Raw genomic sequence first — 16,449 nt, 5'->3', positions numbered from 1 at the left:
CCCAACCATGCCGATACCTACTCGCGGATCTTTGGAATATAGTGAGCCAACATTACGCGGATTTACACAGTGATCGATTACCTTCTCATGGTACCAAGCTGGTGCTCCAACCATGCCGACTCCTACTCCTGGATCTTTGCAATCTGGGGCGCTGGCATTATGCGGATTTTCACCGTGATCTATCAGCTTCTCATTGTACATAATCACTCCTCCAAGGGTTGCCTCGCTACGCTTAGTGATGGACCTATTTCACATCGTTTAAGTTAATCTCCTGCTGATACATCTCCCACAAAGGTGACATTTGGCGTAGCCCTACTAGCGCCTGTTGAATCAACACAATGGCGTGATCAATCTCCGCCTCGGTAGTAAAACGACCCATAGAGAAGTGGATCGAGCTATGGGCTAATTCATCATTTAATCCCAAGGCACGAAGGACATAAGAGGGCTCCAAACTGACTGAAGTACAAGCCGAACCAGAAGAGACGGCCAGCTCTTTGATCGCCATCATCAACGATTCACCCTCAATATAGGCGAAGCTGACATTTAAAATTCCCGGCCAACTATGGGCTCTATCGCCATTGACCGCTATCACCTCGATATTGCTAATTCCCTGCCATAGCCGCTCGGCCAGCTGACGGATGCGTTGCTGCTTGGCAGCCATCGTCTGCTGTGCCAGGTGACAGGCTTCACCAAAACCAACGATTTGATGGACTGGCAAGGTTCCCAAGCGTAATCCTCGTTCATGGCCACCACCCTGGATTTGCGGCTGTAGACGCACCTGAGGTTGACGACGCACATAGAGTGCACCAATGCCCTTGGGACCATAAAGCTTGTGGGCTGAGCAGGAGAGAAGATCAACCAGCCAGATCTGTAAATTGATTGGCAATTTTCCTACCCCTTGGGTGGCATCAACATGCAGTAGGATACCCTGCTGTCGGCATAGGGCCCCAATCGCTGCAATATCTTGGATCACCCCGATCTCATTATTCACATGCATAATCGATACCAGCACCGTTTGCGGAGTGATGACTGCTTGTAGCTGCTGAAGATCCAGTAAACCACTCGACTGTGGTGCTAAATAGGTAAAGGTAAACCCCTCGCGCTCCAATTGGTGGCAGGGATCTAACACCGCTTTATACTCGGTTTGACAAGTAATAATATGCCTACCCTTTTTCGCATAGAACTGTACAGCACCCTTTAGGGCTAAATTATTGGCCTCGGTGGCTCCCGAAGTAAAAACCAGCTCGCGTGGATCGGCACCAATGAGCTCAGCCAGTTGATTACGAGCAATATCCACTGCCTCTTCTGCTTGCCACCCAAAAAAATGAGAACGTGACGCCGGATTGCCAAAGATGCCATCCCGAGTCAAATAGCGCATCATTTTTTCAGCCACTCGCGGATCAACTGGGGTGGTTGCCGCATAATCCAAATAAATGGGAGAGGGAATATTTATTTACTCCATTCCTAGCAGGATTGCCAAGTTTAATTTAATCAATCCATCAACTGCCATCAGCTTTGGTAATTGACTAACGAATTAACGAGAACTTAGGTGGCAGCTGCTCAGCTACCTGCCGTACGGCCGGACTATTGCTCAGTTCACCGAGGGTGATGGTATTGAGAAAATGGTCAATATGCTCACTGAGTGAACTCCAAAGATGATGGGTTAAACAGCGGTTACCCTGTCGACAGCATTGCAGCCCCTGACATTGGGTCACATCAACAGGCTCGTCAATGGCTTGTAAAATCATACCGATGGTAATCGTACCCGCATTGTGAACCAAGCGATAACCCCCTGCAGGACCACGAACGCTGGAAACCAAGTCACATTTCCGTAACTGACAAAATAGCTGCTCTAAAAAGGTGAGTGACAGTCCTTGGCGTTGCGCAATATCGGTTAAGGCGATCGGTTGTTGTTCTACATAGAGAACCATGTCTAACCGAGCAGTTACAGCATATCTTGCTTTTGCAGTCAGACGCATAAATGCCTCTTTGCTTATTAAGGGTAGTTTTTGTTGATTATTCTATAGTATCTCTTACCTGACCATTTTAGTCAACTATCTGATCAAAAGCTTTTTTCACAATAGAACAAAGAATATCTGCAACCATTATCCTGGTACTGACTGCACTGATAGCAAAAGCAGAATGCCTAAATGCTTCTGTTTGTTCAACCATGTTCGAACTAACCTATTAGTTGCTAAACGCTTTCGACATACTCTGCCAGGAATCAGCCGCATACAACAGCAGGTATAAAGTATTTTTCCCATCCCCTCCGGCACTTGGGACTGCCGAAAAGACTCTTCTAATATTTCCAGCCTAAGCATCTTTAACTCCGAACCCCGCTAGTCATAGCCCTAATCAGGGTAAGGAGAACTCATTTTATTACCGATTCAGAACCACGATATCACAAGTTTACTTCTATTTTTCAACCAGTTAATATGCAATGATAACAGACCTAGTGGTTAATTATTTGAATATGGATAATAAACGCTTACTAACGAAGATGCGCTCATTTTCATTCTTTCACTTACACGGTTAGTAAGATCAATCCTATCCGTATTAAGATAAGATTGAGCGCCCGTGATACCGTTATTCATTGTTAATGAAGTAGGACCTAACTCAAATGACCTCTTTTGATTAGATTGAGTTAAAATAATTTTATCATTACCTACGTAAGAATGAAGATCACTTGCTTGACTAAATCTTATTTCTGCAGGAACTATTTCTGTTCTCCAAGTTCTTTCATCACCCTTAAGCGTCAGCTCTGGTTTATCGACACCCGGTTTAACACTTCTTTTACCTTTATTAATATGAACATTAGCGGAATTAATATTCATGGTATTAGTCCCATCCCACAAAGTACTGTCGTTGATTTCTAGATAAGGATATTTACTATTAAATATATCAATATATTTACCTTCATTATTAATAAATTGTAATCTATCCTTACTCAGAGTACCAGTAAGATGTTCTTCTATTAAATAGATATTATTGACCAACAGATGTAAATCTGTCTCCATTTGATTATATTCAAGGTGTCCCTCTATTGCTACACGACGCAGAAAGCTGGCGGCCGTTCATTACGTCGTTTGGCGTCAGTACCTGCCAGCTGGCTAAGTGACCCTTTTTCAGTTTGTAACCTTTTAAGATCCAAGCCTCTTGATTACAGCATATAGTATCGTCAGGGTAAAGTTTGAAGCATACCCGGCATGGCTTCCCAACTGAGCGGCAATCTGGCGCATACCAGACTCACTAATTGGCATACCATTTTCAGTCATCACCAGGAGTTGTAACTGCTGTTTATTTTTGGTTACCTTAAAAGGTATAATTTTGTCTAAATAGATTATTCTCATGGCTGGTTGCCGGCAGATAATTATCATCGATTAGCACTTGCCAAGTGAGCGTTTTTTCGGAATCGTCTACAAACTCAGAAAAATGATCCTGAACATACTGCTTGGCAGCTAAGGTCACCTGCTGTAACTGCTGAGTGGTGACGCGGTTTACAATCGAGCCCCTAAAACAACTTTTTGCCTATTAAGAAACGGCTCCCTCTCTCATAATCTCTGCTTGATCCAATGGTACACAAAAGATCTCTTTAAGCCAGTCCCCGTGAAGGGAGCATTCGTATTCTCAGGGGGTTCTGAGTGAGACACTGGCGTATGGCAACTAAATGACTTTTTACACCGCCTTAAGAATCCATTCTGCAAAAGAATTATTGCATTATTTAATATATGTAAAAATTTTATTTATAATTTGTTATTATTTCATTAACGTTACTTACCGATGGTTTTCTTCTCCATAGCCGTTAAAATTCCTCGTAATAGATTCAGTTCAGTCGCTTGTAAACCAGCTCTCGTCAATAATCGACGGAGTCGCGGAATTACCTGCTCGGATCCCTAAGGACGAAGAAAATTGATTTGCTGTAATACCCGTTCTAACTGCTGATAAGCCTGCTCAAGCTCAACAACCGTAGGATATTCAACAGCCTTGATGGTCACTGATGAGTCCTGCTGAGCACTGTAGAGTTCATAGGTAATGATCTGCACTGCCATTGCAATATTTAACGAGCTGTAATGAGGATTGGCTGGAATGCTAACCTGATAATGACAGTGCTGTAAATCAGTGTTGGTTAATCCACTCTGTTCATTACCTAATAAAAAAGCTACGGGATACTGAGTCATCTCTTGTACGGCCAAGGCAGCAGCCGCTCGAGGCGTTACAGTTGGCCAGTCAAGACTTCGCGTTCGGGCACTTAGTCCAATGACTAAACCACAATCGGCAATCGCCGAGATTAGCGACGGTTGAATATTAACCATTTGCAGAATATCTTGAGCCCCAGCCGCCAGTGCTGTGCTCTGCGCATTCGGTAGCATTCGCGGCTTAACCAGGTAAAGCGACTGTAATCCCATCGTTTTCATCGCCCGAGCAGCAGCACCTATATTTCCTGGATGAGAGGGTTCCACTAAAATAATTCGTATCGATGCTAACATCGTCTATATTGGAGGTTCCTGGTGAAGGTCCACTGAACGGTCTTGACATTATAATGCGATTCAAGCGAATAATCGTCCCGTTAATTATGATTAACAGCTGCTGAACTTGACTCTTCGGTTCTCTAAACCACAAAACCTATGAGTTTAATGATTAACCTCTGTTTGAGAACTGCAATTTAAATAATGGAAAGTCGCTTTATGACAGCTACCTCGATGCCCGTTAGCCTCTCCACTCAACAAGCCGCTGCCCAATGGGGCCAGCAGGCGCTGCTTAGTGCCAATCAACAGGGCATGACACTCCATGTGCCCACAGAGGAGCCATTGGCTGTTATCCAACAAGCGGGACGTCAATTAGCTAGTCAGGGGATTCCGGCAGTGACCCTTACCGGCCACAATTGGCAATTAGAATCTTGTTGGGCCTTTTGGCTGGGTTTTCGCGATAGCAAACGGCTTCAACAGCTAGAATGGTCACCACTACCATCAGCACAACAGCAACTGCTAGAGCAGTGGCGCCTAACCGTGGATTGGGTGCGGGATCAAGTCAATCGTCCCGCTGAGTGTCTGGGACCGCAACAGCTGGCTGAAGAGGCGGTTGCACTATTACAGCAAGTAGCTCCTGGAGCGATCCAATATCAATCAGTGGTTGGCGAGGCCTTAAAACAGCAAGGTTATTCTGGCCTCTATGCGGTTGACCACGGCTCTCTGCGCCAACCCCTGCTACTGACGGTCGATTATAATCCCAGCGGTAAAGCCGAGGCACCGGTGTTCGCCTGTTCGGTCGGCAAAGGCATTAGCTTTGATAGCAGCGGTTATAGCCTAAAACCGACTAAAGCCATGGAGAGTATGAAGGCCGACATGGGGGGGCCGCCCTGGTAACAGCCGCTTTGGCACTCGCTGCTGCCCGTGGACTGTCGCAACGGGTTAAGCTCTATCTCTGCTGTGCCGATAACTTGGTCAGCGGCCAGGCTTATAAGTGAGGCGATATTATCACCTACCGAAATGGCAAAACCGTGGAGGTTCTGGATAGCGATGCTGAGGGACGCTTGGTGTTGGCTGATGGCTTAATCGAAGCCTCAAACCAAAATCCTCAGCTGATTATTGATTGTGCCACCCTCACCGGCGCTGCCAAAAGTTGCTGACTATCATACGGTCCTGAGTTTTGATGATTGGCTGACCCAGCAGCTGTTGGCTACAGCTACTGCTGAGCATGAGCTCTTTTGGCGGCTACCTTTGGCTGAGAGACACCGCCATCAATTGCCCTCATCCTTTGCTGACTTAGGTAATGTTGCCTCATCAGCCCATAGCGCTTGCGCCAGTACCGCAGCCGGCTTTCTCTCCCATTTTGTCTCGCGCTATCGCCAAGGTTGGTTACATATCGACTGTGCCGCCAGTTACCTAAAAATAGCGGTTAACCAGTGGGCTACCGGCGCTACTGGTATCGGAGTGCGTACCCTAGCTACCTTTTTATTGCAAAACGCCCATTCATCCGCTACGCCAATAGTCAACTGACTGAAAAGTCAGCAACCACTTTTAATTTGCTGCACATCATTCTATGATGGGCAGCAAATTTATCCTACTTATTATAGGAGGTTCGACGAGGGAGATGGTTGAGCATACCTTCGGGCAACCGATTATTGAACTGCAGGGAATTAGCAGAAGCTTTGATGGCAAACCGATTATTACCCATTTTGCGCTCCAGGTGAATAACGGTGAATTTCTAACCATTCTAGGTCCCTCAGGTTTTGGGAAAACCACCGTACTGCGGTTGATCGCCGGACTCACGTTAGCTGATCAGGGGACTATCCACTTGGATGGCCAAGATATCACCCGATTGCCAGTGGAACAGCGACCGATTAATACGGTCTTTCAAAGCTATGCCCTGTTCCCGCGTATGACCATTTTTGATAATGTGGCTTTCGGCTTACGCATACAGAGGACCGCAGCTGCTGATCTTCAGGTACGGGTTACCCAGGCCTTGCAAATGATGCATGTTGAAGATCTAGCTCAGCGCTACCCGCAAAAGCTCTCCGGTGGCCAACAGCAACGGGTGGCAATTGCTCGTGCCTTGGTGAACCGTCCGCAGGTTCTGCTACTCGATTAATCCTTATCAGCGCTGGATCAAAAACTGCGTAAAACCATGCAGAATGAGCTAAAGGCCTGGCAGCGGGAACTGGGGATCACCTTTATTTTGGTGACTCATGATCAAGAGGAGGCACTGGCGATTGCCGATCGGTTGGTTGTCATGCGCGATGGCAGCATCGAACAGCAGGGTAGCCCGCGGGAAGTTTATGAGGAGCCGCGCAATCTGTTTGTCACCCAGTTTATCGGCGAGAGTAATCTTTTCAATGCCCAAATGCTCTATCGTATTGATGATGAGTGCATCCGGGCGAATGTTCAGGGTTACCAGTGCACGCTACTACTTCGCCAACCGTTGCCACAGCAACAGCCGCTTAAGGTGCTATTACGCCCAGAGGACCTACGAATTACTGAGATCCATGACAACCAACCACAAACCGGTCTGATTGGTTATGTTCGAGAACGGAACTATAAGGGGATGACACTGGATTCAATTGTTGAGCTGGAAAACGGACAGCGATTGATGGTCAGCGAGTTCTTCAATGAGGATGATCCCAATGTTGACCACTTGCTCAACCAGAAAGTAGCTGTCACCTGGGTGGAGAGCTGGGAAGTGGTGTTAACTGATGATTCTCTTTCCTAAGTTCCGCCAGCTGCTGCTTGGCTTTATCGCTGGCTGGTTGGGGGTGTTTGTGCTATTCCCCAATTTACTGATCTTGGTGAGTAGCTTGCTTACCCGCCATGAACAACGGTTCATCAGCTTACCCTTCACCTGGGAAAACTACTTACGCTTGGCTGATCTGCACTATCTAGCCGCCCTGGTCCATTCGCTGCAATTAGCACTAATTGCTACCCTCTGCTGCTTTCTGATCGGCTATCCCTTTGCCCTGCTCCTGAGTCGCCAGCCGAGGCGAAAACAGTCTTTACTGCTGTTATTGGTGATGATTCCTTTCTGGTCTAACTCCTTAGTCCGCCTCTATGCCTTTAGATTACTGATCGGTGCTAAAGGGCTACTGCACAGCTCGCTGATTACCCTAGGTATTATTCAACAACCCTTAAAAATCCTTTATACCCCGGTCGCGGTCATTTTAGGACTGATCTATATTCTACTCCCCTTTATGATCTTGCTGCTGTACGCGACCCTGGAAAACCTTAATGGCTCTTATATTGAGGCAGCTAGAGACTTAGGTGCCAGTGGGTTACAAATCTTTATGCGCATTATCCTACCCCTCTCCTTGCCTGGGATTGTCAGTGGCTGTATTTTGGTATTTGTACCCGCTATTGGACTATTTTATGTTGCCGATCTATTAGGTGGGGCCAAGAACTTACTGATTGAAAATCTTATCAAATATCAGTTTCTCAATGCCCGCGATTGGCCCTGTGGAGCAGCGACCAGTATCGCTCTCACCCTACTGATTGGATTAGTGCTGTCGTCGATCTACCATCGATTTAGCCGCCCTCTAAAACAAGCGGTGCTCATTCATGAGCAAACGACTGTTGCCGTTGCTAGTCCTGTTCTCAGTCTACAGCTTTCTTTATCTACCGATTATTTTATTGGTGATTAACTCGTTTAATGCTTCTCCCTATGGTTTTACCTGGGAGGGATTTAGCATTCAGTGGTATCAACAGCTGCTACGGAATGCCAATTTGCTACAAACTGCTCGCAACTCGCTGATTATCGCCAGCCTATCAACGACTCTCGCCACTCTGATGGGGACCCTAACGGCGGTAGCACTCTACGGTTATTGATTTCCTGGCAAGCAGCTATTCAACGGTTTGCTGTTTATTGTAATGGTCTCTCCAGATATTGTCATGGCCGTCTCCCTCTGCCTACTCTTTATGCTGATTGGCTTGCCACTGGGTTTTTTCTCATTACTCTGCACCCATATCACCTTCTGCTTGCCGTTTGTAGTGCTCACCGTGTATAGCCGATTACACGGAATTGATCAGCAGATGTTGGAAGCTGCCCGTGATTTGGGGGCAATTGAATGGACCATTTTACATAAGATTATTCTGCTGCTGGCACTGCCCGGGCTATAAGCCGGCTGGTTATTAAGTTTTACTTTATCATTAGATGATGTGGTTATCTCGGCGTTCGTCAGTGGCCCAACCTATGAGATCTTGCCACTAAAAATCTACTCACTGGTCAAGATTGGCGTCTCCCCGGAAATTAATGCGTTAACCACCTTATTATTATTAACCTCCTTGCTGTTGATTAGTCTCAGTCAGTGACTACTATATCGAAGCTCCAACACTCTTCGTCCGCCACGGCGGTATTAACGGTTACCCGAGAGAGAATCGCCATGTTGAATCGGATAGCGAGCATAATGCTTGTCCTATTAGTGGCAGCCTATTGCCCTATTATTGCCTGGGCCAGCAGCCACCAGCAACGGCCAGTGGTCTACTTCTATAATTGGTCAGAGTACATTAGTCCCGACATCTTACAGCAATTTACCCGAGAGACCGGGATTCAGGTGTTCGAAGCTACCTTTGAGTCTAATGAAACCCTCTATGCTAAATTAAAAACCCATCCGCAAGGTAGTTATGATCTGATTGTGCCTTCAACCTATATTATCTCCAAAATGCGGCAAGAGGGGATGCTGCAAAAGATTGACCATCAGCCACTGCAGCATTTTCACTACTTAGACCCGTTGTTGCTGAATAAGCCATTTGATCCGCATAATGATTATTCCATTCCCTATCTCTGGGGGTTTACCGGCATCGGCATTAATAGTGAGACGATATCGCCTTCTACGGTGCATAGTTGGGCTGATTTATGGGACCCTGGTTATTGCAACCACTTATTAGTGATTGATGATGCCCGTGAGCTGTTCCATATCGCACTGCGAAAATTGGGCTATTCAGCTAATAGCCGTGATCCGCAACAGATCCAGGCGGCCTATCAAGCTCTACGCCAACTGCAACCTAACATTTTGCTGTTTATTGCAGATTCACCGGTAACTCCCTTTATTGCCGGCGAAGTGCAGATTGGTATGCTGTGGAATGGCCCCGCTTATAAGGCATGCCAGGCCGATTTTCAATTACAGGTCCTCTGGCCACAAGAAGCAGCCATTTTCTGGATGGATAGCCTAGCAATTCCGAAGGGGGCATGACACCTAGATAACGCTTTACGGTTAATTGATTTTTTATTACGACCTGACGTGGCCGCTAAAATCGTCCTGCACCTTGGCTACGCAACCCCCAATAAAACCGCTAGGAAATTGTTGCCCGAAGCTATGCAGAGGAACCCTACCCTCTATCCCCCAACCAATTACTTACAACAAGGTGAGTGGCAGATCGATGTTGGCGAAGCCCAAAAACTCTATGAGTCTTATTTCCAAAGATTGCAGCTTGGCTACTAACTCAAAGCGGATACTGGCCTAAGTTCTGCTTACCCTCAGCGCATCATATAAGTAACCAAATCGAGGACCTTATTAGAGTAACCTATCTCGTTATCATACCAGGCCACTACCTTGATAAACTGCTCATTCAAGGCGAGTCCAGCAGTGGCATCAAAAATTGCCGTACAGGTTTCCCCAAGGAAATCAGTTGAGACTAGCGGTTCATCGGTATAACGCAAAATCACATGCAGCTGACCAGCCGCAGCCTCCTGCATGGCCTGACAGACTGCCTGATAGGAGGTCGGGGTAGCAGGCCGGCAGGTGAGATCAACCACGGAAACATTTGGTGTAGGTACCCGAAACGCCATGCCGGTCAAGCGACCATTTAATTCTGGGATCACTTTACCCACTGCTTTAGCCGCACCAGTGCTGGCTGGAATTATATTTTGCCCAGCACCCCGGCCGCCCCGCCAATTTTTTTGTGAAGAGCCGTCCACAGTTTTCTGAGTTGCAGTAACAGCATGTACTGTGGTCATCAAGCCCTCAATGATGCCAAAACAATCCTGAAGCACTATAGCTATCGGCGCTAAACAGTTGGAAGTGCATGAGGCATTGGAGACAATCGCTTGGCCCGCGTACTGCTGATGGTTTACCCCCATGACAAACATGGGGGTATCATCTTTTGAGGGGGCGGTCAATACCACCCGTTTGGCCCCAGCTGCAAGATGTCTACTGGCACTGGAAGCCTCTAGAAACAGTCCGGTTGCTTCAACCACTACCCCAGCACCAACAGCATCCCAAGCCAGCTGCTGAGGATCACGTTCTGTCAAAATACAGATGGTCTGACCATTGACTATCAATTGACCCGCCTGCACCGCTACTGTCCCCGTAAAAGGGCTATGGGTAGAATCATATTTCAGCAAGTAAGCCATATAATCAACAGACAGTAAATCGTTAATCGCTACCACCTGCAGATCCGAACGCTGCATCGCTGCCCGAAATAGACAACGACCAATCCGAACAAAACCATTAATACCCAGTTTAATTGCCATAACAATGTACCTTAAAGCAAAAAAGATAACAATGAGGTGCACTTTACAGGAAGCCTAGAATGAATCAAGTCCCAACTGAAGTTAAACCACCTGATTCCCAACAAACCATCAGTTGCCAATATAACCCATTAAATTTAAGATCAAAATCTTTCTTTAATTAACCTAAACAAACCTTTAAAATAACCAACCAGCGAATTTCTGTTATTTAATATAAGACAAAAAAGTTCAGATAAAATTAATTTTTTATCATTTTTATAAAATGGATAACTTTTAAAAATTCAAAATGATTGAGGAAGCGTCTAACGCTATTGAATGTTAGGAATCAAGCAATTTAAAATACTATAAAATATCAAGACTGTTTCTAGAGCTGCTACCAGGGCAGTGGATACTATTTATCCGGTGGGGTTGGCGGAGGCGGTAGGATTTGAACCCACGGTACCCTTACAGGTACGCCTGATTTCAAGTTAGGTGCATTTAACCACTCTGCCACGCCTCCGACAGACTGACGCACTATAAACAGCTTCTCTGGAATTGTAAAGTCATTTTGCGCTCCTAGCCTAATGAAAGAAAAGCACCTCTGTACTGCAAATGCTGGCCAATGGTCTACCAGCTATCTGCCTATTGGCAGTGGGCGTACCATTGCTTCCGGAGGCTGCACTTGGCTAAACTAATGCTATTATTTGTAATAGCCGTTGTTGTAAAATAGTGGCCGTTTACCCTGAATATATATTGAGGTGAGAATAATGATGGAAAGTACCATTGTTTCTGCGAGATGTTCCTCGCTATTGAGCAGCCACCGGGTGTTGCGCAATACCTATGCTTTGCTCGCGATGACGCTGGCCATTTCCGCCGCTACTGCCTGGTGCAGCGTCCTGTTTAGACTACCAGCACCACATCCTATCCTGTTTCTGCTGGGTTCCTATGGCTTAATCTTTTTAACCCAGGCTACCGCCAGTAGTGCTTATGGCATTCTGTCTTCCTTTGCCTTCACTGGCTTTTTAGGTTATGGCCTCGGCCCCCTGATTGGCGCCCTCTGGTTTAGCGGCGCTAGTGACATTATCATCATGGCACTAGGTGGGACATCGCTGGTGTTCTTCAGCTGTTCCGCTTACGTGCTAACTACCCGAAAAGATATGTCGTTTATCAGTGGGATGTTAACCACTGGTGCTATCATTCGGCTGGTTAGTATAATCGCTAATTTTGTTTTAAAAATTCCCAGTTTCTCGTTGACGATTAGCACCCTGTTTATTCTCTTCTCCTCCGGCGCTATTCTGTTGCAGACCAGTGCCATTATCCATGGTGGCGAAACCAACTATATTCGCGCCACAGTGAGCCTCTACGTATCCATATACAACCTTTTTGTTAGCTTGCTGAACATCCTAAGCATCACGCGACGGCAGCAGTAGTCGTCAATAATAAACAAAAAAGGGCGTGTTAACGCCCTTTCTTAATAAATTAAGACTGCCTGTCCACCACGTTACTACGCCAATTCCTTCGTTGTTCTACCACTACTCTCCATGTCCTTAATGACGCAAGTGCGGGTTACGCAATTGTGACTGGATAGCGCTAGCAAAATCGTCTAATATCGGATTCTCGGGATGGGCCGGATATAAATCTTTATCTAACTGCATTTCAGCAACATAGGCTTGAATCGCATCGCCCTGGTTATTTTCGGTCACTACGGTGTACCAGGGAGCGCAACGGACGCTATCTTCAATAGCTAATGATTCGGTTTTTGGTACATTCAACGAAAATTCTGCATTGACATCGACAACTACCCCCAGATAACCAAATGTCTTATGCCGTACCTGTTGCCCGATATCAAATTTAGCCGCAATCACGACAATCTCCTGAGTTATAAACGATACCTTTCTTTATTTAATATGGTAGCAAATCAATTATTTTCAAGAAATCTGATTTATCTACCTATAAACAATTAACTGGCTTCGGTAAACCGGCAATTTTACTCCCCTGGGCCGCCGGACCCTTGGGAAATAGTGAGTAGAGATAATGGCTGCAACCCCTCTTCACCATAGCGCCGCTGCCAAGCTTTTACCAGCAAGCGCATGGAGGGAGAGGTGTGATACTGTTGATAAAATTCACGCAAAAAATAGAGTAGCTCCCAATGGGCCGCTGTCAAAGTAATGCCCTCCTCAGCGGCACTGGCTTCGGCAAAAACCTGATTCAAGGCCTGAGGATCTTTAAGATAGCCCTGGGGATCAGTTGCCATCGGCAACTCACCGGTTTCTTGCACCACCATTAACCTAAGGGAGGTGCTGATGGCTGCTGTCCAGCGGCTGCTTGCACCTGAATATAGGTTAAGGCCTGCTCTAGGCGGCCTAAGCTCTTTGAGCGTCCTAATACCTGCAGAGTCTGCTCGATAGCGGGGGACTGTAAGCTACCGGTGACCGCAACGCGCAACGGCATCGCCACCTTACCTAGCCCGAGAGAGAGCTCGGTAGCCACCTGCTGAATGGCTTGCCGGATGCTGCTAGCCTGAGGTGGCTGGGCGGCGGCAGTCAGCTGCTGCTTTATTGCTTGTGGGTCGAGCAGCGGCTGGCTGCCAAAAAAAAAGGGCGAGCCACCGCCAATTGATCGAGCCGCTGATGACGAGGTGCCAACAACTTTACCATTTCAGTCAGCGAAACCCCTGACTGATCCTTGATACCCTGCTGCTGCAAATGCCAAGCCAACAATGCTGCTACGGCTTCTGAGGGTAAATGGTTCAGGTAATGTCGGTTGAGCCAGAGCAATTTTTCTGGATTAAAAGTACTGGCCGAAAGATTGACTGCTTCTAAGGTAAAGTAGCGCTGCATCTCCTCCAATGAAAAAATCTCCTGATCACCGTGTGACCAACCCAGCCGTAACAGATAATTTAATAAAGCCTGCGGCAGATAGCCCTGATCGCGATAGTGTAAAACTCTCACCGCAACATGTCGTTTGGATAATTTTTTTGCCATCATTACCCAAAATAATTGGCAGATGAGCATACTGCGGAATAGGCGCCCCAAGGGCCTGTAGTAGGTTAATTTGTCGAGGTGTATTGTTAATATGATCATCACCGCGGATCACATGGGTGATCTGCATATCCCAATCATCAACCACCAAACAAAAGTTGTAGGTGGGCGAACCATCACTACGACACAACACTAGATCATCAAGTTCGCGATTACGAATGGTAATCGCGCCATGCAATTGATCATGAAAGCAGACCTTGCCCTGCTGAGGGTTGTGGAAGCGAATGACGAATGGGCACCCCATCGATCCAGCGGCGGCACCATCGTGACAATGGCCATCATAGCGTGGTTTATTGCCGCGTTGCCACTGCTGCTCTCGCAAAGCCGCTAGCCGTTCTGGCGTGCAGTAACAACGATAGGCAGAACCGGCAGCCAACAGCTGCTCTAACACCTGTTGGTAGCGGGGCAGTCGATGAGTCTGAAAGTAGGGACCTTCATCCCAGTTTAATCCAAGCCATTGTAATCCCTCTTGGGTGGAGCGCTCCCGATCAGTGTCTTCAATACGCAAAATAAACTGGCCGCCAGAATGTCTAGCAAATAGCCAAGCATACAAAGCGGTACGCGCACCGCCAATATGCAGGTAGCCGGTAGGACTAGGCGCAAAACGAGTTCTAATAGTCATTACAATCGAGGACAATTCTTGCAAAAGCGGTCATTATAATTGTATTAACCGACGACAGCACCCTGATTTTTACCCCAGAAACTGATCTCGACTATCAGATTTGTGGATTGAGAGTTGACTCCCAGTAAATAGGCTCTATAATGCCATCCCACTGACTAAGTTAATGGATGATTAGCTCAGCGGTAGAGCACCTCCCTTACAAGGAGGGGGTCGCTGGCTCGAGACCAGCATCATCCACCATTCACGCACGCTAATTTCCTCTGCCGACTAATGACTAGTCCTCAGCAGTGAGGCCAGATGGCGCGGAAGCTATCCCTTCAAGTCTAAATACGGCTGGCATCCAAACGGTCATCAGTACCTTCCGTTGGCAATTTTCCCAACTTCTAACTATATCCGCGGCCCGCGCAATACCACCGATCATGCCATATGACAGGCATTAATTAAGCAGTATTTCAAATAAACCTGTTCTAGCCCGCTGCTGAGATCACAGGTGCCTGGCTAATGTTTATGAGTTCCCGCCATGAAACTGGCGATCCACTGTACATCAGATAGTTTTAAGCTATATTTATTTTGAGAGTTATCTAAAAGCCAGATCTTATGAAGCATCAAACTCTCCTTACACAGTCTAAACCGTGATCGCCTGAGTGAATCTAGGAGTCGCTCAAGGAGTAAAACGATGCCATACCAAACCCTTATAGATCTGCCGAAGGGCGTAAAGAGTGTGCTTCCGCACCACGCGCAAGAGATTTATTTTGCTGCTTTTAACCAAGCTTGGGAACAATATCAAAATCCTCAAAAACGGGCTAGTCTAAAGAGCCAAGAAGCCACCGCCCATAAAATAGCTTGGGAGGCTGTGAAAAAACAAATATAGGAAACAAAATAACCATTGGATAAAAAAATAATAATGGCTAACTCATTGCTATAACTGTCCCTGGATTAACGGAATAAGTGCAACACTCCTTCCAGAATAAACTTCTAATGGAGTCAGTCCCTCTAAGACAACTCTTGGGGTCATATTAAGACAAAACTCCCTATTGCTTTTCTCAGTTTCATCCAGCGGTTTAAAATCAGTTCCTTTAGGCCAAAAATGGCGAATGAGGCCATTGGGGATCTCATGAGTTCATCGTTGTTAATTTGAACAGAGATTAGCGAAATAGCTGGTCACTCCGCTGGATTTAGCCACGTGAGCATGATGGGCAAATTCACCGCCATTATCCAGTTTTCTCATATACCGTATCGCCTTCCCAATTTCCAATTCTTGAGTGGTTTGCCACCACTTGAGGGCGCTGCCTGATATCAACTTGCTTTAGGAATCAACACTAGTCCACTGTGACGTTTCCCCCCCCCCTTGAAGCGGCTCTTGTCAAATCTAGGGAGTTTTGTATACGATCCACTTTGCACTTTATCAGCTGCTATTTGACGATAAAGGGTCGTATGGCTAAGTCTCAATTCAGGCGTTTGTAGCGTTATCGGCAAACTAAGCTCCTAAGGTGACCAACCAATCAAACGAGCAGCAACGAGGACCTGAGCGTGGTGTTCATGACACTTAGGATAGTTCCTGGACAAACGGTTTGCTTATCTTTCAATGCATGAGCTGTCTGTGTGCAATATCTTTTACAAAACCTATTGCGCTTTAGCTCACTCGACACCGTGCTATGATTGACTTCGATACTATCCGCTATCTTGCGCTGTGAAAAAGCATTTTCGTGTAGGGCTTGCATCTGGTATCGTTGTCCCGCTTTTCAATCTCTAGAATGGTGCACTTATTCCGTTAATCCAGCTCTAGTTATCTGCAGAGGAAAGAACCAATAGGGTATGTTATATATAAAATATTTTGGATCGGTTTAACGCCTG

The 16,449-nt window shown here is 46.5% G+C and overlaps 2 non-coding genes across 2 annotated transcripts; one reads left to right on the top strand and one right to left on the bottom strand.

Annotated features, from left to right (window-relative positions):
* Positions 1–11,365: 11,365 nt before the first annotated feature.
* TRNAS-UGA (transfer RNA serine (anticodon UGA)) lies at positions 11,366–11,452 on the bottom strand. The gene has a single exon. It is a non-coding gene; the product is annotated as a tRNA-Ser (tRNA).
* Positions 11,453–14,760: 3,308 nt separating this feature from the next.
* TRNAV-UAC (transfer RNA valine (anticodon UAC)) lies at positions 14,761–14,832 on the top strand. Its single transcript has one exon. It is a non-coding gene; the product is annotated as a tRNA-Val (tRNA).
* Positions 14,833–16,449: the final 1,617 nt, after the last annotated feature.

Source organism: Artemia sp. Qi Xiang Cuo, chromosome 3 (genome assembly GCF_049724085.1).
Source record: "Artemia sp. Qi Xiang Cuo chromosome 3, ASM4972408v1, whole genome shotgun sequence".
NCBI lineage: Eukaryota > Metazoa > Arthropoda > Branchiopoda > Anostraca > Artemiidae > Artemia > Artemia sp. Qi Xiang Cuo.
This window is presented reverse-complemented; position numbering and strand designations above follow the sequence as displayed.